Source organism: Saccopteryx leptura, chromosome 3 (genome assembly GCF_036850995.1).
Source record: "Saccopteryx leptura isolate mSacLep1 chromosome 3, mSacLep1_pri_phased_curated, whole genome shotgun sequence".
In the NCBI taxonomy this organism is placed as follows: domain Eukaryota; kingdom Metazoa; phylum Chordata; class Mammalia; order Chiroptera; family Emballonuridae; genus Saccopteryx; species Saccopteryx leptura.
In genome coordinates, this window is record NC_089505.1 from 72,179,672 (window position 1) to 72,201,779 (window position 22,108).

General features: G+C 41.2%; 1 long non-coding RNA gene across 1 annotated transcript in view; it reads left to right on the plus strand.

Annotated features, from left to right (window-relative positions):
* LOC136399307 (uncharacterized) overlaps window positions 1–22,108 on the plus strand; it is a 597,663-nt gene that overhangs the window by 282,452 nt on the left and 293,103 nt on the right. The window lies entirely within an intron of this gene.

The following is a 22,108-nucleotide window of genomic DNA, read 5'->3' on the forward strand; positions in this document are numbered from 1 at the left end:
GCTCTGTCGCGACCAGAGCCACTCTAGCGCCTGGGGCAGAGGCCAAGGAGCCATCCCCAGCGCCCGGGCCATCTTTGCTCCAATGGAGCCTTGGCTGCAGGAGGGGAAGAGAGAGACAGAGAGGAAGGAGGGGGAGGTGGAGAAGCAAATGGGTGCTTCTCCTATGTGCCCTGGCCGGGAATCGAACCCGGGTCCCCCGCACGCCAGGCGCTCTACCGCTGAGCCAACCGGCCATGGCTATTGGCCAAGCTTTTAACCTGCACAGGGGCGGACTCTCGGGTGTCTCAGGGACACTATACTCTTAAAAGTCGCAGATGAAAGCTGCGCCCAAATGCTTACAAACTAGGTCTTATATAGGCTGAGCAAGCAAGCAGTTTCCAAAAGCAGACTGGGCTATTAGCTATTGGGGGGGGGGGGGAGTCACATGGCATAGTAACATAGGGCAGGCAGTGGAAAAGTTTTAAAACTGTTAAAACTGTTACAAATCTAGATAAACAGGATATGGGGGCTGGGTCAGCTCTAAGTTCCTTGTTCCTTATGCAACCTCTCATGCAACCTTCACGGTAAGGCGGGTCCCTACAAAGTGAGCCAAATTGTATTGGGAGGTTCAGCAGAAATATAATATTGTCACAGCAATTTTTATAAAGTTTGTATTTTAAAATAGGGAGTTTTAAGTTTTTTTTTAAATGACCAAGAGTTCGGGTGTGGGTATAACAGCAGAGAGTGATACTGTACACAGAAGAGGTCATACATCACGTAAAGGAACACAAACCGCAAACCACTAGCGAAAACTTTCTTAAAACTTTTAAGACAAAAAAAAGATTTGGAGAAATGGGTTCTGAGTGAGGCTGGCCATCACCCACCAGAGAGGAAGAGCGGCCTCGAAAATCTAAAGTTGTCATTGGGAATGGGCCTTGGGGAAAGGCCACTAAAGGTGAGGCCAGTAAAATGAGGCTCCATTTCTCTGCGGCAATGAGAAACACACGACCAATGTTGAGAATTGAAATATATTAGCATCAATTACTTTTTCACCAAGGTCCAAAAATAAGCCAACGGGATAAGTCTTTCATCAGAAGATGCTGGGATAATTGTATACCTAGTGGCAGGGAACTAATTAAGAATGTTAATTCTAGCCATAAAGAAAAATTAAGTTAGAATAGATCAGTTTTAAGTATAAGATGTAAATATATGAAACGCATAAAAGCATATGGGAGACAAACTTTCTGCTCCTCGTGATTCTATAGCACTGGGGAGTCAGGACCTGTGGATTGAGGAGAAAATTCAGTGACTGGTACATTTCCTCTGGGCCCAGATGCACTCACCCTCTTAACAATGCTATTAACTGCCTGAGCAAACTGGCCAGGGCCTAGAAAATTTTTATTTAGAGCAAAACGGAGGTAGAAGTGAGCCATCAAAACAATGGACTTCAGGAAACAAGTTACAGAGGCAAAGAAAGGGACCTTGGAATTTAGGAACACAGGGAGAGAGAGAGACCTTGAGAGGAATAAGGGGTGGGGAAAGGACCAGCACGCTGCAGAGAGCGCCGCCAAGTGTCCCTCCACTTTAATGCATACCTTCTGTTAACGCATACCTTTATGTGACTCTAGTTAACTTCTAACCAGTTCACCCATAATTTTATTATACCCATCTAGTATTAATTACATACAGCTATCCATAAACATATTGTAATATGAAAATGTTTATGAGAAGGTAAAATAAAATTAGATCATAACTGGTCCTTTTTCAATTTTATTCAGATATAATTTGCATAGGTTAAACCTATTCATAATAAACTGTCTTGGGAAAATTTTTTATTTATATGAAAGTCATTAAGGACTACTACAAAAACTTCACATATATTGTACCTTCATTTAGCTTCCCATCACATGAACCTTTTATATCACCACGGTACATTTGTCAAATTGAGAAATGAACATTGGTATAATATGCAACCAAATCACAGGTTCTACTCTGATTTCAGAAGTTTTTACACTACCATCCATTTTCTGTTGCACGATTTAATCCACAATATTATTTTTAGATACCATTTTTCTGTGATTTTTCTCTATTCTGTGATTTTTTTTTTTTAATTTCTGGGATATTATGGGGTTTTTTTTTAGATTTTATTTATTCATTTTAGAGAGAGGAGACACAGAGAGAGATGAGGGGAGGAGCAGAAAGCATCAACTCCCAGATGTGCCTTGACTGTGCAAGCCTGGGGTTTTGAACCAACAACCTTGGCATTCCAGATCGATGCTTTTACCCCCTGCGCCACCACAGGTCAGGCGGTTCTGGGATTTCTTTGTCACATTTTTCTCAATGATGTCCTCAATTAATTCCAAGAGTACTGATGAGGTATTTTGTACATTAATCTATCTTTTGGGTTGTACAAAGTTTGCCTAATTAAAGAGTGGTAATGCATTTTGGAACAGACACCTCAGAATTCAAGTCTTTATCACACAATTAACTAGGGGTAGAAAATATCAAAATGTCTTATAGTTGATCTCCTAGTAAAGGTAATATTTGGAATGGTTTTACACTGAAAATAGCAAGAACAATTTTTGTGAAAAACAACCAGTGTACAAGACCCACATCAAAAGATTTCTACACTTATATGTAGTATCAGAATTGATAGTACTTGTGAAAGCACAAACGTGCAGACCAATAGAACAGAACAGAGATCCCACAAAAAAGCCTTCACAAATCATATACACTTAACTGTTTGAGGAAGGTAAAAGGCTTCAATTTAGAAAGGTACGCTTTCCAAAATATGATGGTGGGATACTTAGCGGACCACTGTCATGTGTGAATAAATAAAGAAATAAATGGAATGTCAACACATTTATTCAAAATTTTTTATTGAGAATAGTATCCAGAATGTAGAATTCTTAAAAGTCAATAATTTTTAGATTGTTTAAAGGAAGCACTGATCCCTATAACATTTCCTGCATACCTGAAAGTATTAGCTGATCGTCCTTTGTGCCTGAATCCATGCTCTGCTAATTTAACTCATGATAAGTAAAGAACCAAATAAATATGATGAGGCTGCAGAGATCTGTGCCTCAGTCCTAGAGGCTGGGAGTCCCCTGTACCCATCTTTTCTCCATGCTGTGTCTTGTGTTCTTCTAAAGTCCTGCAGCACCTTCCTTTCGAGCACACCCTTTGCCAAGCTGGTCTCAGCAATCATAAAGAGTCATACAAGAATAAACTCTGTTTTACATGTATTAACAACCGTAAACCTAGTTTTGCCCCAGTCCATAGTGTGCAATTGTTCAGAAAATGCTAAAAAAATAAAGCACACAAACAAAACTATGATGTAGATTAAATCAACAGGTGTCATTACTCAATGAGATAAAAAAGGATATATAGTGTGTTCGTAAAGTAATGGTGCACTTTTGACCGGTCACAGGAAAGCAACAAAAGACAACAGAAATGTGAAATCTGCACCAAATAAAAGGAAAACTTTCCCAGTTTCATACCTATTCAGTGCAGTTCGATGTGGGCTCACACACAGACTTTTTAGGGCTCCTTAGGTAGCTATCCCGTATAGCCTTTACAGACTCGTCACTGACTGATGGCCTACCAGAACGGGGTTTCTCCACCAAACTGCCGGTTTCCTTCAACTGCTTATCCCACCAAGTAATGTTATTCCTATGTGGTGGCGCTTCATTATAAACGCGCCGATATTCATGTTGCACTTTGATCATGGATTCGAATTTAGCGAGCCACAGAACATACTGAACTTTCCTCTGTACCATTCACATCTAGACTGGCATGGCGGTGGGCTACTGCGATGTATACGTGGTGCTACGTCATCATCTGTGCATGCGCACATGCTGCCACATCATCGTACAGAAACTGGGAGGGTTTTCCTTTTATTTGGTGCAGATTTCACATTTCTATCGTCTTTTGTTGCTTTCCTGTGACCGGTCAAAAGTGAATCATGACTTTATGAACACACTGTATTTTCCCTTTAAATTTCTAGAAATAAAAAGGGTTCTCATACAAAAAGAGGTGGATGGTTTCATTATCCAATGTTGCAGGTCTGACGTGTTCTCTGACTAGAATATGACTTCCTGCCATTCTGCCCCCCAGCTTCCCAGCTAGCTGTCACCCACCCACCTAGACAGAGCACATGGTGGGGTTCATCCCCTACTGTCCACGGTTCTTCCCCTCGCTCCACCTTGGAAAGCGCATCTGGTTTGCTGGGTTGATGCCCTGCTCAGAGGGAAAAGACAGAAGAGTGAGACGTACTGAACTGGGCTGCGTTCTGTCAAGAGTAAGAATGTTACATTTTGAGAAATGAACATGCTTCACATCTATAAAGCAAAGCCTTTTGTCTCAGGAAGCAGAATGTGATATCTTCTTGTCTGAGGTAATGGAAGGATCTGACGTTCTTCCTTTTCAGAGAATTGTAGTTATTCAGGAGAGTTAAGCAACTGAGGGGAAAAAAGCCACTGACAGGGCACCTTCTAAATGACACAGGGGAGCTGTCCTCACCCACTGACACTAGGTGGCTGTAGATCTCCAACATCACGTCCCGTAACAGGTCCTTCTGATCGCGGTCCAGTAGCTGCCACTCCTCCCAGGTGAAGTCCACTGCCACATCGTGAAATGTCAGGCATTCCTGAAACAACACTGTGATGTTTAATGGTATAATGTGCTTTTTTTTTTTTTATTTTAATGGGGTGACATTGATAAATCAGGGTACATATGTTCAGAGAAAACATCTCCAGCTTATTTTAACATTTGATTATGTTGCATACTCCTCACTCGAAGTCAAATTGTCTTCTGTCACCTTCTATCTGGTTTTCTTTGTGCCCGTCCTCTCCCCACCCCCTCTAGTTACCATCACATTCTTGTCCATGTCTCTGAGTCTCATTTCTATGTCCCATCCATGTATGGAATCATATAGTTCTTAGTTTTTTCTGATTTATTTATTTCTCTCAGTATAATATTATCAAGGTCCATCCATGTTATTGTAAATGATCCAATGTCATCATTTCTTATGGCTGAGTAGTATTCCATAGTACATATGTACCAAACCTTTTTAGTCCACTCGTCCACTGATGGACACTTGGGCTCTTTCCAGATCTATGCTATTGTGAACAAGGCTGCCATAAACACGGGGGTGCATTTCTCCTTTTGGAACAGTTCTATGATGTTCTTAGGGTATATTCCTAAAAGTGGGATAGCTGGGTCAAAAGGCAGTTCAATTTTTAATTTCTTGAGGAATCTCCATACTGTTTTCCACAGTGGCTGCACCAGTCTGCATTCCCACCAGCAGTGCAAGAGGGTTCCCTTTTCTCCACATCCTCGCCAGCACTTATTCTGTGTTGTTTTGTTGATCAGTGCCATTCTGACTGGTGTGAGGTGATATCTCATTGTGGTTTTAATTTGCATTTCTCTAATGATTAGTGATGTTGAGCATTTTTTCATATGCCTATTGGCCATCTGTATGTCCTCTTTGGAGAAGTGTCTATTCATTTCTTTTTCCCATTTTTGGATTGGATTGTTTGTCTTCCTGGTGTTGAGTTTTACAAGTTCTTTATAAATTTTGGTTATTAACCCCTTATCAGATGTATTGTCAAATATGTTCTTACATTTCTGTAGTTTGTCTCTATTCTGTTCTTATTGTCTTTAGCTGTGCAAAAGCTTTTTAGTTTGATTAGTCCCATTTGTTTATCCTGTCTTTTATTACACTTCCTGTGGAGATAAATCGGCAAATATATCGCTGCAAGAGATGTTGTAGAGCTTACTGCCTATGTCTTCTTCTAAGATGCTTATGGTTTCATGGCTTACATTTAAGTCTTTTATCCATTTTGAGTTTATTTTTGTGAATAGTGTAAGTTGGTGGTCTAGTTTCATTTTTTTGCAGGTAGCTGTCCAATTTTCCCAAAACAATGTATTAAAGAGACTGTCTTTACTCCATTGTATGCTCTTACCTCCTTTATCAAATATCAGTTGTCCATAAAGCTGTGGGTGTATTTCTGGGTTCTCTGTTCTATTCCATTGATCTATATGCCTGTTCTTATGCCAGTACCAGGCTGTTCTGAGTACAATGGCCTTGTAGTATAACTTGATATCAGGAAGTGTGATACCTCCCACTTTATTCTTCTTTTTCAAGATTGCTGAGGCTATTCGTGTTCTTTTTGGTTCCATATAAATTTTTGGAATATGTGTTCTATATCTTTGAAGTATGTCATTGGTATCTTGATTGGTATTGCAATGAATTTATAAATTGCTTTGGGTAATATAGACATTTTAATGATGTGTATTCTTCCTAACCATGAGCACGGTATATGCTTCCACTTGTTTATATCTTTCTTGATTTCTTTTATCAATGTTTTATAATTATCCAAGTACAAGTCTTTAATCTCCTTGGTTAAATTTACTCCTAGGTACTTTATTTTTTTGGTTGCAATAGTGAAGGGGATTGTTTCCTTAATTTTTTCTCTGACAGTTCATTGTTGGTGTATAAAAATGCCTCTAATTTCTGTGTATTGATTTTATATCCTGCCACCTTGCTGAATTCATTTATCAGGTCCAGTAGTTTTTTGACTGAGACTTTAGGGTTTTCTATATACATTATCATATAATCAGCAAATAATGATAGTTTTACTTCTTTCCAATTTATTTATTCTTATTGTCTGACTTCCAGGACTATGTTGAATAAGAGTGGTGAAAGGGGGCACCCCTGCCTTGTTCCTGACCTAAAGGGACTGCTTATAATTTTTGCCCATTGAGTATGATGTTGGCTGTGGGTTAGTCATTGATGGCCTTTATCATGTTGAGGTATGTTCCCTGTATTCCCACTTTGCTGAGAGTTTTGATTTTAATGGGTGCTGGAGTTTATCAAATACTTTTTCTGCATCTATTGAAATTATCATGTGGTTTTTCTCCTTCTTTTTGTTTATGTGATGAATCAATTGATTGATTTGCAAATATTGTACCAGCCTTGCCTCCCCAGAATAAATCCCACTTGATCATGATATATGATTTTTTTCATATATTGCTGGATCTGGTTTACTAATATTTTATTGAGGATTTTAGCATCTATATTCATCAGGGATATTGGTCTATAATTTTCTTCCTTTGTGTTGTCTTTGCCTGGTTTTGGAATCAGAATTATGCTCGCCTCATAAAAGGAGCTTGAAAGTCTTCCTTCCTCTTGAATTTTTTGAAATAGCTTGAGAAGGATAGGAGCTAATTCTTTGAATATTCTGTAGAATTCACTTGTGAAGCCATCAGGCCCAGAACTTTTTTTGTTGGAGTTTTTTGATAACTGTTTCCATTTCTTTTGTTGTAATCGGTCTGTTTCGGTTTTCTGATTCTTCCAGATTGATATTTGAAAGATTGTATGTTTCAAGGAATTTGTCCATTTCATTTAGGTTGTATAGTTTTTTTTTGGCATAAAGTTCTTCATAGTATTTTCTTACAATATTTTGTATTTCTGTTTTGTCAGTTGTTATTTCTCCACTCTTATTTCTAATTTATTTATTTGAGTCCTCTTTTTTTTTGGTGAGTCTAGTTAAAGGTTCATTGATCTTGTTTACCTTTTCAAAGAACCAGCTCCTGATTTCATTGATCCTCTGTAGCCCTATGTCATTTATTTCTGCTCTGATCTTTATTATTTCCTTCCTTCTACTACACCTGGGCTTTACTTCCTGCTTTTTCTTGTTCTTTTAGATGCAGGGTTAAGTTGTTTATTTGAGCTTTTTCTAGCTTTTTAAAGTATGCCTGTAGTGCTATGAACTTCCTTCTCAGTACTGCTTTTGCTGTGTCCCATAAATTTTGAGTTGATGTATGCTTGTTATCATTCATTTCTAGGAATTTTAAAATTTCTTCTTTGATCTCATTGTTAACCCATTCGTTATTTAACAATCTGCTATTTAGTTTCCATGTGTTTGAGAATTTTTAAGCTTTTCTGTTGTGGTTGATTTCTAGTTTCATGCCATTGTGATCAGAGAAAGTGCTCGATATTATTTCAATCTTCTTAAATTTGTTGAGACCATTTTTGTGCCCTAACATGTGGTCTATCCTAGAGAATGTACCATGAGCACTTGAAAAGAATATATATTCTGCTGCTTTAGGGTGAAAGGTTCTGAAGATATCTATTAAATCCAGTTGATCTAGTGTGTCCTTTAAGTCTGCTGTTTTTTTGTTAATTTTCTTTCTTGAGGATCTAGATAGTGATGTTAGTGGGGTATTGAAATCCCCTACTATTATAGTATTGCTGTTGATCTTGCCCATTATATCCAACAAAGTCTGCTTTATATATTATGTGCTCCTATATTAGGTGCATAGATATTTATAATGGTTATATCTTCCTGTTGGATTGCTCCCTTTAACATTCTTTATCTCTTACTATAGCCTTTGTTTTAAAGTCCATTTTGCCTGATATAAGTATTGCTACCCCAGCTTTTTTTCATTTTCCATTTGCATGAAATATTTTTTTCCACTCTTTTACCTTCAATGTATGTGCATCTTTTGTTTTAAGGTGTGTCTCTTGTAGACAGCATATGTACGGGTCCTGTTTTCTTATCCATGCAGCTACCCTATGTCTTTTGATTGGATCATTTACTCCATTTACATTTAAGGTTATTATTGATATGTAGTTGTTTATTTCCATTTTAATTTTTAAAGCTGTACTCCTCTTTTACTATATTCTTTTCCCACTTTGATCTCTTTACAACAGGCCCCTTAACACTTCCTGCAGCATTGGTTTGGTTGTAATAAATTCCTTGAGTTTTTTGTGTGTTTTTCTGTCTTGGAAGCTTTTTATTTCTCCTTCAATTTTAAATGATAGCCTTGCTGGATAAAGTAGTCTTGGTTGTAGGCTCTTGTTCTGCATTACTTTGAATATTTTTTGCCATTCCCTTCTGGCCTCAAGTGTTTCTGTTGAGAAGTTTGAAGTTATCCTAGTGGGGGCTCCTTTGTAGGTGATACCCTTTTTTTCTCTAGCAGCTTTTAATATTTTCTCTTTATCGCTTAGCTTTAGTATTTTAATTATGATGTGTCTTGGTATAGGTTTCTTTGGTTTCTCTTTAATGGAGTTCTCTGTGCTTATTGAACTTGTGAGAGTTTTTCCTGCATTAATTTAGGGAAGTTTTCAGCTATGATATGATCGAACAAAGTCTCTATCCCTTGTTCTTTCTCTTCTTCTTCGGGAACCCCTATGATGTGGATGTTACTTCTCTTCATGTTTTCACACAGCTCTCTAAGAATTTCCTCAGACTTTTTGAGTCTCTTCTTTTTTCTGCTCTGTTTCCATGCCTACGTTCAACTTGTCCTCTAACTCGCTGATTCGATCCTCAGCTTCATCCATCCTGTTTGTAATTCCTTCCACTGTAGTCTTCATTTCTGATATTGTATTTGTCATCTCTGATAGATTCTTTTTTAATATTTCAATGACCTTTTTTTATACTTGCTATTTCTTTATTTAGGTGTTTGTAATGACCATCCATTTTTGTTCTAGGATTCCTAAGCATCCTTACAATCATTATTTTAAACTGCATCCAGAAATTTGGTTTCTCCTGTGGTTTCATTTGGATTGCACTTCTCTGTTTTCTCATTATGTCTGTGTGTTTGGATGTATTGTTTGTAGAGCTAGTTGAATCTAGGCTTGGTGTTGTCTGCCTCCAGTTTTCAGTTGTGTTATTTCTAGGTCTTCTTGGGTTGGCATCAGCTGTTGTTTCTAATCCACTTTCGGATTTGGCTTTTCTAGTAGAGCCGCTTTGAAGTCTTGATTTGTTTGTTTTCTTCTCTGTTTCCTTAACACATGGTAGTCTTGTTTACTGATCTCAGCAGGGGGGGTTATTTGAAACTGTATCCAGGAATACAGTGGGTGTAGCCTGAGACTCTGAAGGCCTGATCTGCCATTTACTCTCTCTGGGGGCAGGGTATTTTCTCAGCTTCTGTAGCAGGAGGTGTATCTCAGATCTCCATGAAGACCTGAGTTACTGCCTCTCCTCCCCACTTCTTGTTTTCAGCTGTGTCTTGTTGCACTGATTGGAGCTGGAGAGATGTCTGGAAATGGGTCACCTGGAAGTACTTTAGTCTTGTATTGTGTGGAAGGACCAACCCCTCCCCCAGCTATGGCTGCCTCCAGCACTAGATGAGTCAGCTTCTCAGGTCATCCCATGCATTCCTCTGCCCCTCACAGTCTGTCTCTCTCTCCCCTTTCCTTTTGGAAGACAAGCCAGCCCTTTTAACACACTTCATTCCCAGGTCCCCAGGCAAGTGGTTGTGAGAGATATTTTCTGTTCATTTCCTTGGAGTAAGAGCCCTTCTGTTCTCTCACCCTCACCCCCCCCTCCATTCCTGTAAGCAGGAGAGACCCACTGCTCCTTGGCGCTCCGTACCAGGCTTGTAGTGGCTTCTTCTTTGCTCCTTGGTTTTTGAGAGCCGTTCTTGTAATCCAGAGTTGGGTTTTCATGCTGATTGTTCCTAAATTAATTTGTAATCCAGTTTGGTGGTGTGATCTGGGAGTCTGTGCATCTGCCTACTCCACTGCCATCTTGGAATCTCTACCTGTAATGTGCTTTTGATGAGGTAAAATAAATGTTAGGTTTTCTCCCATTTTCACTTTATATGATGCATCTATAGAGTGAAAGAAATTTCATTTTAGTATACAACTGAATAATCACATGTATAGTAAATTAAAAGTTGGAGTACAAGTAGGTTTACATTTGTGCGTATCAAAAATACAATCATAAAAATCATACAAGAATAAACTCTATTTTACACATAATAGCAACTGCAAACCTATTTTTTCCCAAGTCTGTAGTCTGCAATTGTGCATTCAGTCATCTATGAATTCATCTGATCACAAGACTGTGTAATGTGAAAGAGAAATTCTAGTGATATATTTCAGTATGTCTAAGATTAACTGAGGTAGTTTCTCATACACTTCTAAAAATCCATAATAAAGAAAAAAAGTATAAACACAAATGGCTACTCAAGCAGTGACGGAGTTGAGAGAACATCAACCTGAGACCTGAGGATCCAGGTTCGAAAATTTCAGGTCTCTGGTTTCAGCACCCTCGCTCACCAGCTCTGGTCTGAGGTCACCGATCTGTGAGTAGGATCACTGAAATGATCCCATGGCTAATGATTACAGCCTAAAGGTTGCTGGCTTAAAGCCCAAGGTTCCTGTCTTGAGTTTAAGATTGCTGACTTGAGCAGAAAGTAATTGGCTTGGATTGAGACCTACCTTATGGACAAGGTAATTATGAGAAGGGATCAATGAACAACTAAAGTGTCTCAACTACAAGTGGATGCTTCTCATCTCTCTTCTTTCCTGTCTGTCTTGTGCCCTCCCTCTCTCTCAAGAGAAGAAAGGATGATAGGATGTGATAAACCTGAAGGGAAGTGGGGAGGGTGCTATTGAAAGGAGGACAAGAGAGATGTTGAGGGGATTATAGGGGAGGGGAGAATGCATTCAGGGTGAAACTAGAATGTATGTAAATGCAAATTAAAATCAATTAAGAAAATGAGAAGGAAAAACCCAAAGTCACCTGAGCCAGGATCATTTTCTTCTATTGTTGGAAAAAACCTGGCAACAGAGAGGGTGTGTTGGCATGTTGTGGGTCAGCTCTAAATTTCAGCTCAGAAAACTGTCCTCAGTTGGGAGTGTTGCCAGAGATGCTGACACCCAATTCTACATCTTCCTGATCCTCATGATTCTATTGCTCCATGGAGTCAGGACCTGTGGATTGAGGAGAAAATTCAGTGACTGGTACATTTCCTCTGGGCCAGATGCACTCACTCTCTTAACAATGCTATTAACTGCCTGAGCGAACTGGTCAGGGCCTAGAAAAATTTTATTTAGAACAACACGGAGGTAGAAGTGAGCCATCAAAGAAATGAACTTCAGGAAACAAGTTACAGAGGCAAAAAAAAAAGGACCTTGAGGCTTAGAAACACACACACAGAGAAAGAGAGAGAGAGAGAAAGAGAGAGAGAGACACCTTGAGAGGAGTAAGGGGGTGGGGAAAGGCACCAGAACACTGCAGAGAGCACCGCCAAGTGTTCCTCCACTTTAATGCACACCTTCTCTTAATGCATACCTTTTATGTGACTCTAGTTAACTTCCTACCTATTCACTCATAATTTTATTATACCCATTTAGTATTAATTACATACAGCTATCCATAAACATATTGTAATATGAAAATGTTTATGAGAAGGTAAAATAAAATTAGATCATAACTGGTTCCTTTTTCAATTTTATTCAGATATAATTTGCATAGGTTAAACCTATTCATAATAAACTTTGTCTTGGGAAAATTTTTTATTTATATGAAAGTCATTAAGGACTACTACGAAAACTTCACATATATTGTACCTTCATTTAGCTTCCCATCACATGAACTTTTTATATTACTACGGTACATTTGTCAAATTGAGAAATGAACATTGGTATAATATGCAACCAAATCACAGGTTCTACTCTGATTTCAGAAGTTTTTACACTACCATCCATTTTCTGTTGCACGATTTAACCTACAATATTATATTTAGATACCAGTTTTCTGTGATTTTTCTCTATTCTGTGACCATATGTCTGTCACATGTTTCTCAATGATGTCCTCAATTAATTTCAGGAGTACTGATGAGGTATTTTGTACATTAATCTTTTGGGTTGTTCAAAGTTTGCCTAATTAAAGAGTGGCATTGCATTTTGGAACAGACACCTCAATATTGAAGTCTTTATGACACAATTAATTAGGAGTAGGAAATATCAAAATGTTTTACAGCTGATCTCCTGGTAAAGGTAGTATTTGGAAGGGTTTTACACTAAAAATGGAACAATTTTGATGAAAAACAACCAGTGTACAGGGCCCACATGAAAAGATTTCAACACATATATAGTATCAAAATTGATTGTACTTGTGAAAGGATAAATGTGCTGATAAATAGAACAAAATAGAGATTGCACAATAAAACCTGCACAAATCATATACACTTCACTGTTGGAGAAAAGTAAAATGCTTCAATTTAGAAAGGTACACCTTCCAAAAAATTATGGTGGGACACTTAAGAGGACCACTGGGATGCGTGAATAAATTCAGAAATAAATGGAATGTCAACACATTAATTTAAAATTTTTTATTGATAAAAGACTAATATCCAGAACATAGAATTTCTAAGTCGATAATTTTAAGATTGTTTAAAGCAGGGGTCCCCATACTTTTTACACCAGGGGCCAGTTCACTGTCCCTCAGATCGTTGGAGGGCCGGACTATAAAAAAAAAACCTGAACAAATCCTATGCACACTGCACATATCTTATTTTAAAGTAAAAAAACCAATACGGGAACAAATACAATATTTAAAATAAAGAACAAGTAAATTTAAATCAACAAACTGACCAGTATTTCAATGGGAACTATGCTCCTCTCACTGACCACCAATGAAAGAGGTGCCCCTTCTGGAAGTATGACAGGGGCCAGATAAATGGCCTCAGGGGGCCGCATGCGGCCCGCGGGCCGTAGTTTTGGGGACTCCTGGTTTAAAGGAAGCACTGATCCCTATACCATTTACTGTATACCTGAAAGTACATCTTAGTTGATCATCCTCTCTGCCTTAATCCATGCTCTGCTACTTTAACCCTGGGTCCTGTAATTTCCTTGATGAGTAAAGAAACGAATAAATATGATGAGGCTACAGAGATCAGTGCTTCAGTCCTAGAGGCTGGGAGTCCCCTGTACCCATCTTTTCTCCATGCTGTGTCTTGTGTTCTTCTAAAGTCCTGCAGCACCTTCCTTTCGAGCTCACCCTTTGCCAAGCTGGTCTCAGCAATCATAAAGAGTCATTCAAGAATAAACTCTGTTTTACATGTATTAACAACCGTAAACCTAGTTTTGCCCCAGTCCGTAGTGTGCAATTGTTCAATGTCATCTATGCATTCATCTGATTAGAAGATTCTATAATGTGAAGGAGAAATTACACTTATATATTTCAATACTTTACATATTAACTGAGGCGGTATTTTGTAGACCATTAGAAAACCATAATGAAGAAAAACCGATAAATTACTCAGATACCTGAATAGGGTGGAGCGCAGCGGAGAGACCTTCAACCTGGGATGCTGAGGATCCAGGTTCAAAATTCTCAGGTCGCTGGTGTGAGCGTGCACTTTCCAGGTTTAGTGGGGAGACCAACCTGTGCATAAGATCATCAAAATAATCCTATGGTTGCTTGCTTGAGCTTAAATGTCGATAACTTAAAGCCCCTGGTCCCTGATTTGAGCCCAAGATCACTGTCTTGAGCAGAATGTCACTGTCTAGGCTTGAGCACACACAGGAACAGAATGATGTTTCTTTCTCTCTCTCTCTCTCTCGTGTTTTCTCTCCAAAATCAGTAAATTAAAAAAAATAAATATAAATTAATAAAAATATATGAGAAAATTTCTCAATGTGGTAAGTTTTGCAAAGATTATAAACAGGGCACATAAACCACACTATAAACTAATAACATGTAGCTGGAGAAAATGTAAAGGGTAATAATGTAAGGTTGGTGGGCAATGCGGGAAGCTCATGTGAGGAACCAGACCCGGGAACTTTGGCTGGAACCACCCACCCCCATGTGCGCCAAAAGAAACTTCCCAGGAGTCCTTTGGAAAAGAGTGACCGTCTGTCAGCCAGTGAAATTTTGCCATGTGATATTACCTCAACCAACCTAAAGGATTCTTTACATCTCCCCCACGTGGTTTCATCCATGCGACTTCTCTGGCCTCTGTCCCCCAGGCCACTAAACCTCATCCAAGATGCGCTATACCAAATAAAGCTTTTGATGTTTTACACTTTGTGGCTCTGCCCTTCCTTATTCCTCAGCAGGAAAAATACCTTACAGGTAAAACTACTATGGAAAAAATTTTGATATCTATATAGATTGAACTTATAAACACAATAAGATACAGCACTTTCATGCTGAGGTAAATGTCTAAACTATGTATTTTTTTTCCATGCAACGCCCCCCCTCCACACACTCACATAAAAAGTGCACTGCTAAAACAGAAGAGAAGTCCAAGACTGTCCATGGCAGTTGTATCCTAACAATCTGGACTGCAAACAATACAAGTTCAGTTATCAGCAGGAACACCTGCCATGCACTCCAACCACGGCATGTATGGGGAAAATACAACCTTGGCTCTTCTAAGATTTCTAAAGGATGGTAAAACAAAAACACCTTTTTTAAAATAGAGAGACAAAAAATAGACAAAAAGACAGGAAGGAAGAGAGATGAGAAGAATGAACTCATAGCTAAAGGACTTGATTTGTTCATTGATAGCATTCTCATATATGTCTGGACCAGGGGGTTCCAGCTGAGCCAGGGACCCCTTGCTCAAGCCAGCGATTTTGGGCTCAAGCCAGGGACATTGTGGTCATGTCTATGATCCCACACTCAAGACGGTGACCCTGACCCTGCATTCAAGCCAGGAATCTCAGAGTTTCAAACCTGAGTCCTCAGCCCCAGGTCAATGATCCATCCACTGCACAGCCTGGTCAGGCCAAAATACATCTTCCCTTGTGAAGCACATGTGAAAGGTCTTCTGTGGCTTACAACTGCAAAACTATTAACTGTATAAGCATTATAGAATACTTTTACCTGACATTCATTACACACAGACACACACACACACACAAAAGAAAGAAGAAAAAAGAAACTGCATCGCATTCACATTAAGCAAAAGAAACATACATAAAGAGTCAATGATATATGATTAGTTGATAAAGAGTTAGTTAGGCACAACGAAATAAACTGTAAAGATTAGTAAGAATGATGCCTGACCTCTGGTGCCACCGTGGATAAAGTGACCTAGAACACTGAGGTATCTGGTTTGAAACCCTGGGCTTGACTGTTTAAGGCACATATGAGAGTTGATGGTGCCTCCTCTACCTTACCTTCTCTCTCTCTCTCTAAATATAAATAAATAAAAATCTTTTAAAAATGATTAATAATAATTAAATGTATGATAAAACTATAATGAAATTCAAAGTGCCCCGTATGGAGAGCTCAGGGTAACTCAAGCTCACATATGCTTCACCAAAGCATCAGGAACACTCCAGGTGGCCTCTGCCAACACAACATGCAACATCACTGTCACTCTATGGATTCCAACCACACTTTTGTCTCAGCAAATAGACACCAGGTCCCTCCTAAGAAAACAGCTGCTTACTCCATCCAGTTCGGTTTCCCTCCTTTCCTACATTTCAAGCCCCTTTTTAAAAATTCCTCTTATCTCCCTCTCCCTTTTCCCTTAAATCACCTCCTCCTCCAGTGTTTGCCCTCACTTTCACTGCACCCAACAAGCAACTACCCATCTCTCTCCCCTTATTGGAGCAGGAATAGCGTCTACATTATCAGTCTGGACAGCAGAACCCCAAGAAAGGAGCACACCTCCCTGCCCTCTTTCTCACCTCTTCTCAATTCATCTCCCTCCCTGCCTGACACAACAGGGAATGTTGTTCCTCTGCGGGGAGGACGCTACCTTGGCCTTCCTACTTCCTGGGCAGGAGCCTGTGCTTTAACATTCCTCTCTCCCAATAGTGATGTAGCCCTCAACAATCAGTGTACCCATTCCAGGGATTCAGCAACTCCGGCACAGAAGGGCAGTGCAGCTCACCCCTCTCTTGGTAACTCTCAAAATAACTTCGGGAGTTGGGACAGGTTCAGGGGGACCAGCCACCTCTGTCCTAACCTCCCTTATAATTCTCACTGAAGTGTTCATTCTTGCAGGCTGCTGCTTCACTTACCACAAATACTGTATCACAATGAGACCTTCTCAAGGGGGGGTGGGTGGAAAAGAGGGAGGCACAAAAAAATGTATTTGCAAAATACCTGAGCAATCCAATGTGAAGCAGAATTTAACCACCCAGAGGAGGCAAGCCAAGCATACTGACCGACTGAGTTATCCGTTGGGGCTTTACTGAGACATTATTGACAAATGAAAATTATGTACACCAAAGGAATTTATGTGACCCATTGAAATACACATAGGCTGAAATATTAGCACAATCAAGTTAATTAACACATCCCACAGCTCACAATCAGTTCTTCTACGTACGTGTAGGGAGAACACTCGGCACGTGGATCTGCGGTACATCCCGCGGCCAGAACCTTAAGAGTAAAAGTTTGTACCTGTAAGGTGTTTTTCCCTGCCAAGGAAGAAGGAAGGGGCGTAGCCACAAAGTGAGAATAAGTAAAAGTTTTATCAAGTACAGAGCGCTTCCCAGACAATGTTACCTGGTCCAGGGGACACAGACCAGAGAATGAAACCGCGTGTGGAATATTTACAAGGTCTCATCTAGGGTGGTCGAGCTAATATGACGTGGCAAAATCTCACTGATGGACAGTCACTCTTTTTCCAAGGACTGCTGGGAAGTTTCATTTGAAGTGCATGGTTGTGGGCGGTTCTAGCCAAAGTTCCCGGGTCTGGTTTCTCATGTGACCTTTCCCCCATTATCCACTGACCTTAGATTCTGACTTTTTGTGTTAAATACGGGCACTGCTATTCATCCTGGTTAGGGGCATCATGGGGAAGGGGAGATTGGCAGGTGGTGGTTTTGAGGGGAGTCAGGAGAAACATCTGTTTGACCGTGATTTGAGAAATTTCCCAATGCCATCCTGTAAGGATTTTAAAAAAAAAAAAAAAAAGAGGAGCAATAGGAGAATTTGCAGGGTCCAGCCTTTTTTTTTTTTTTTTTTTTTTTGCAGAGACAGAGAGTCAGAGAGATGGATAGATAGGAAGAGACAGGCAGGAAGGGAGAGAGATGAGAAATATCAATTCTTCATTGTGGTTCCTTAGTTGTTCATTGATTGCTTTCTCATATGTGTCTGAACAGGTGGCTACAGCAGACCAAGTAACTCCCTGCTCGAGCCAGTGACCTGGGGCTCAAGGTGGTGAGCCTTGCTCAAACCAGATGAGCCCACACTCGAGCTGGCAACCTCGGGGTCTCGAACCTGGGTCCTCCACATCCCAGTTTGATGTTCTATCCACTGCACCACCATCTGGTCAGGCAGGGTCCAGCCTTTTGGTGAGCCAGAGATGGGTAAGGCCCAGTGGTTCTGACTGCCAGCGGTCCTGTATGGGGGAAACTTGAGGCAAAACTGCATGTCAGGAGTGGTGTGTGAAGAAAAAAGGAAGGGGTCCCATCCATTCCCATAACCAAGGCCTGTGAGGGAACTAAAGGTCCAGAGTGTGATGGCAAAACAGAGCAGGTAGCCCCCGTGTCCACAAGAAGTGAAATGGACTTACCTGTTTTGGCAGCATTACCCTGGGTTCAGCATGGGTGAGGATGACGGGGGTCTTTGAGTACAGGCCATGTCCTAGGAGTTTGAGCGATGGGCCTGGCTGGCTGGCTTGGCCTTTTATTTGGGTGGCTTGTCCACCATATAGAGGTGCTGAGGAAAAGCTTGCTGCCCAGGATGCAATAGCTCCACCAATGACCGGGGTGCTTGCAGTCAGGGCAGGGCTCAGTGGGCAGCCATGGGTAGGGGCCCTGCCGGACAAGTGACCCTGCTTGCCATATTTAAAGCAAGCTCCTGGTGGGGAATCCTCTTTGCAGCCTGGATTTGGGTCGGGTATCTCCTGTGCCTTGCCCCTGTTGCTCTGCTGGCCTCAGGACTGCCACAAGAGCCTGGGTTTGGAGTGTTGCTTTCTGCTGCATGTGGTCCTGGTGAGTAGCCTCGGCCTGTTTCTACTATTTGGGACCATTGAAAACTTTAACTGGCATGTTCAAGGTCTCAAGTAGGGGCTTGGGGGTTGAGAATAAAAGAAGGGGGTCTCCTAGGGAGCCCAGCACCCAGATCCAGCTAGAAACACTGGAGCCAGAGGCAGGACAGGGCCAGAACTTCCTGCAAGAAAATTGGGGTTGGCCATGGGGTCCTGAAAACCGGTGTAAGGGCTAATGACAGGCTGAGAATGCCCTAATGGAGGAGGGGCTTAAGAACACAGTGGAGAAGGGAGGGTCCCCTGGCCGGCAGGGGAGGAGAAAGAGAGTCTGGTATTTGCAGGTGAATGAGAAACAGGATCCTGCGAAGGGTGGGGAGGGGGCTCTTGGAGGGAAGAGACCTGAGCGAAAGAGGTCCACAGAAGGACCAAAGTGGGGTCCAAAGAGAGGGGTGCCCCTGGGGGTCAGGCAGGAGGTGGAGAGAGTTGGGGTTTGGCAGAGAAGGAAAGATCAGGAGTGGAGATTTTAGGTGAGGTTTCTCTGGCAAAAAAAAAAAAAAAAAAAAAAAGGCCTGCATGTAGAACAGGTGGCACAGAGATTAGGACAGGAGTGCAAATAACTAGAAGTCCTGAATGTAGGGGATCTCCAACCAGTTCCCAGCTTTTTTGGCAATAGCTAAATTGGTGAGGGTGTTAAAACTGAACTCCTTCAGGACACTTCCTGGTCCAATTATCCAGTGGGTTCTGTGGCCTGGCCACAGCAGAGAAGAACAGTTTCTTCTTTTTTAGGGAGGGAGAGATTTTGGATAAGGCAACTCCAGGAGTGCTTTTGGATTAGGTTTAGATTCCTGTGCTTCTATGGCCACCCTCAGTTCTTGGAGTGGTCAGAGTTGAGAATGGGTGTCCCACACCTTAATCTCTGGCTACTGGTCGGTTAAGTAAAGTGGATGTGACCGGGACGTTTCCACGGGCACACACGCACTAGGAACGGAACGGAAAAGAGGTCCCTGATGCAGCTGTGGTTTCAGACAGAGTCTCGGTGGAAAGAACTGAGGGGAGGCTGGAAGCAGGGGACTTACCACACCATGTGCTGTAGTGGGGAAAAATCGGAGGTCCTGGTTCTTTCTCAGAGGGAAAGGAGAGAGGAGCGGTCCTTGTGGACTTCTGACTCCTCTTGAGTTTTGGCACCAAATGTAAAGTATTTTTCCCCACCAAGGAAGAAGGAAGGGGCATAGCCATGAAGTGTGGATGAGCAAAAGCTTTATTGAGTACACAGTGCTTCCTGGACAATGTTCCCTGGTCTGGGGGACATGGGCCAGGAAAGTCACGCAGATGAAACCTTGTGTGGGATATTTAAAAGGTCTCATCTAGGGTGGTCAAGCTAATATGATGTGGCCAAATCTCACTGGCTGATGGAAAATCACTCTTTACCCAAGGGCTCCTGGGAAGTTTCTTTTGGTGCACATGGTTGTGGGTGGTTCTAGCCAAAGTTCCTGTATGATGTTCCCTGGCTCGGGGACCATGGGCCAGGGGAGCGCTCTGTACTCAATAAAGCTTTTGTTATCCACACTTCGTGGCTATGCCCCTTCCTGCTTCCTCGGCACCCCTGGGAGGACATAATGCAAACTATTTTAGAACACTGTTGGCTGCTGACGAACGGAGAGCTCACTTTTGGTTTTAAAAGTAAAAACGACGGAAAAAACGCAGTTATGTAACAAAGAGAAGAGCTGATCGCAGGGAGCAGCCTGGGAGCCATTTTAAACTCCAAGGAAAGCTCCGGACTCTCATGGGGACGCCTGAATTTCCACGGAGAACAGGACCGTCTGAGGGAACTATTGGTTTCACGACGACATCCAGACTGTGTATGAAGAAAGGGGGCTGTGAAATGAAGGTTTAACCTAGAAAATTGGGAACTCACGCTTCATAGTATGACCTTTGCTGCCAGTTCTGGTCCACAGAAAATGGCGCTCTGAGGAAAGAGGGAACGTCCTGAAGGTGGGGCCTGGTTAGACTGGGCATGCGCACTGGGACATCTCGAAAGCAGAAAAAAAGACAGTGTATGGGCGGGGTGTCCTTGCAAGAAAGTGATGCAGGGTTGGGCCCATTGAGGCCAGGCATGCGCAATAACACTGAAAAGGCAGAACTAAATCAAGAAGGTGGCGGGAGAGGTCCTGCGTGTACCTGAGCTTTACAGTACAGCCAAAGGTTGTTTTCCAGGGTTAGGAATATCCCTATGTCTTTCACAGTTGTATGTGCACTGATTAAGCCAGTGGTAGTCAACCTAGTCCCTACCGCCAACTAGTGGGCATTCCATCTTTTATGGTGGGCGGTAACGAAGCAACCAAAGTGTAAATAAAAAGGTAGATTTAACTATAGTAAGTTGTTTTATAAAGATTTATTCTGCCAAACCGCGAAAATCCGACATAAAGTACTTGGTAAGTAATTACTATTATATGCTTTAACTTGCTGAAACTCTGCTTTATAAATTTTATAAAGTAAAGTTACTTCCCTACTTTATGAATCACCATTACTGTGAAACCAGTGGGCAGTTAGAAAATTTTACTACTAACAGAGATACAAAAGTGGGCAGGCAGTAGGTATAAAAAAGTTGACTACCCCTGGATTAAGCATTAGAATGTGGGCCCTGGTTCTTCAGGTTGTTAGGGCGTCATCTGATATGCCAAGGTTGTGGGTTCCATCCCTGCATGGGACATAAACAAGAAACTGCCAGTGAATTCTCTCCCTTTCTTGCACTCTAAAATGAATTTTAAAAATTTTAAAATATTAATTGTTCCATTTCACACTTGAAATCAATTAACTTCAAATACTTTTGTGATAAATCTGCTTACAGCATAGTGATGAGGCAGGTTACAAAGAAGCTAGAAAAATTCCTTTGCAAGTAGAATTGGGAAACTGAGACTGATAACTGAACTGGCCAAGCAATTTACAGCCATATACCAAAGGTCCCCTCCCTAGATATAACATCTAGGCCTCAACTGAATTAGAGCTCCAGCCCAAATAAAGCAACAAAACCAGGTGGGCTATACCAGGACCAGCTGCATTGACTAATAACACCCTGGTGCTGACTAATCAGTAGAGACTACAAACCATAAAGAACCCACCTGGAAAAGTTAATGAATATTCTATTGAGATCTTCTCCTAACTCAGTCTTTACAAACCCTCAAAACAAAAGGCTGAGAGCACTCTCTTTCTCCTGCTAGCTCACCCCTTTTCCCCAACAGGCTTGCATCTCCTAAACTCTAAGTGTTCCCAAGAGACTTGCAGCCAGAAGAGCAATGGGCAGCGGCAGCACATTTTTGGCTAATTGCCTAAACCTGTCTCCAAGGTCCCCTTTTTGCTACTGTTCCAGTGCAGGGTCATTTCTTTCTTGTAAGTTTTCTAGAAAGCCAAGGCAGCCTGGCCTAGGCTC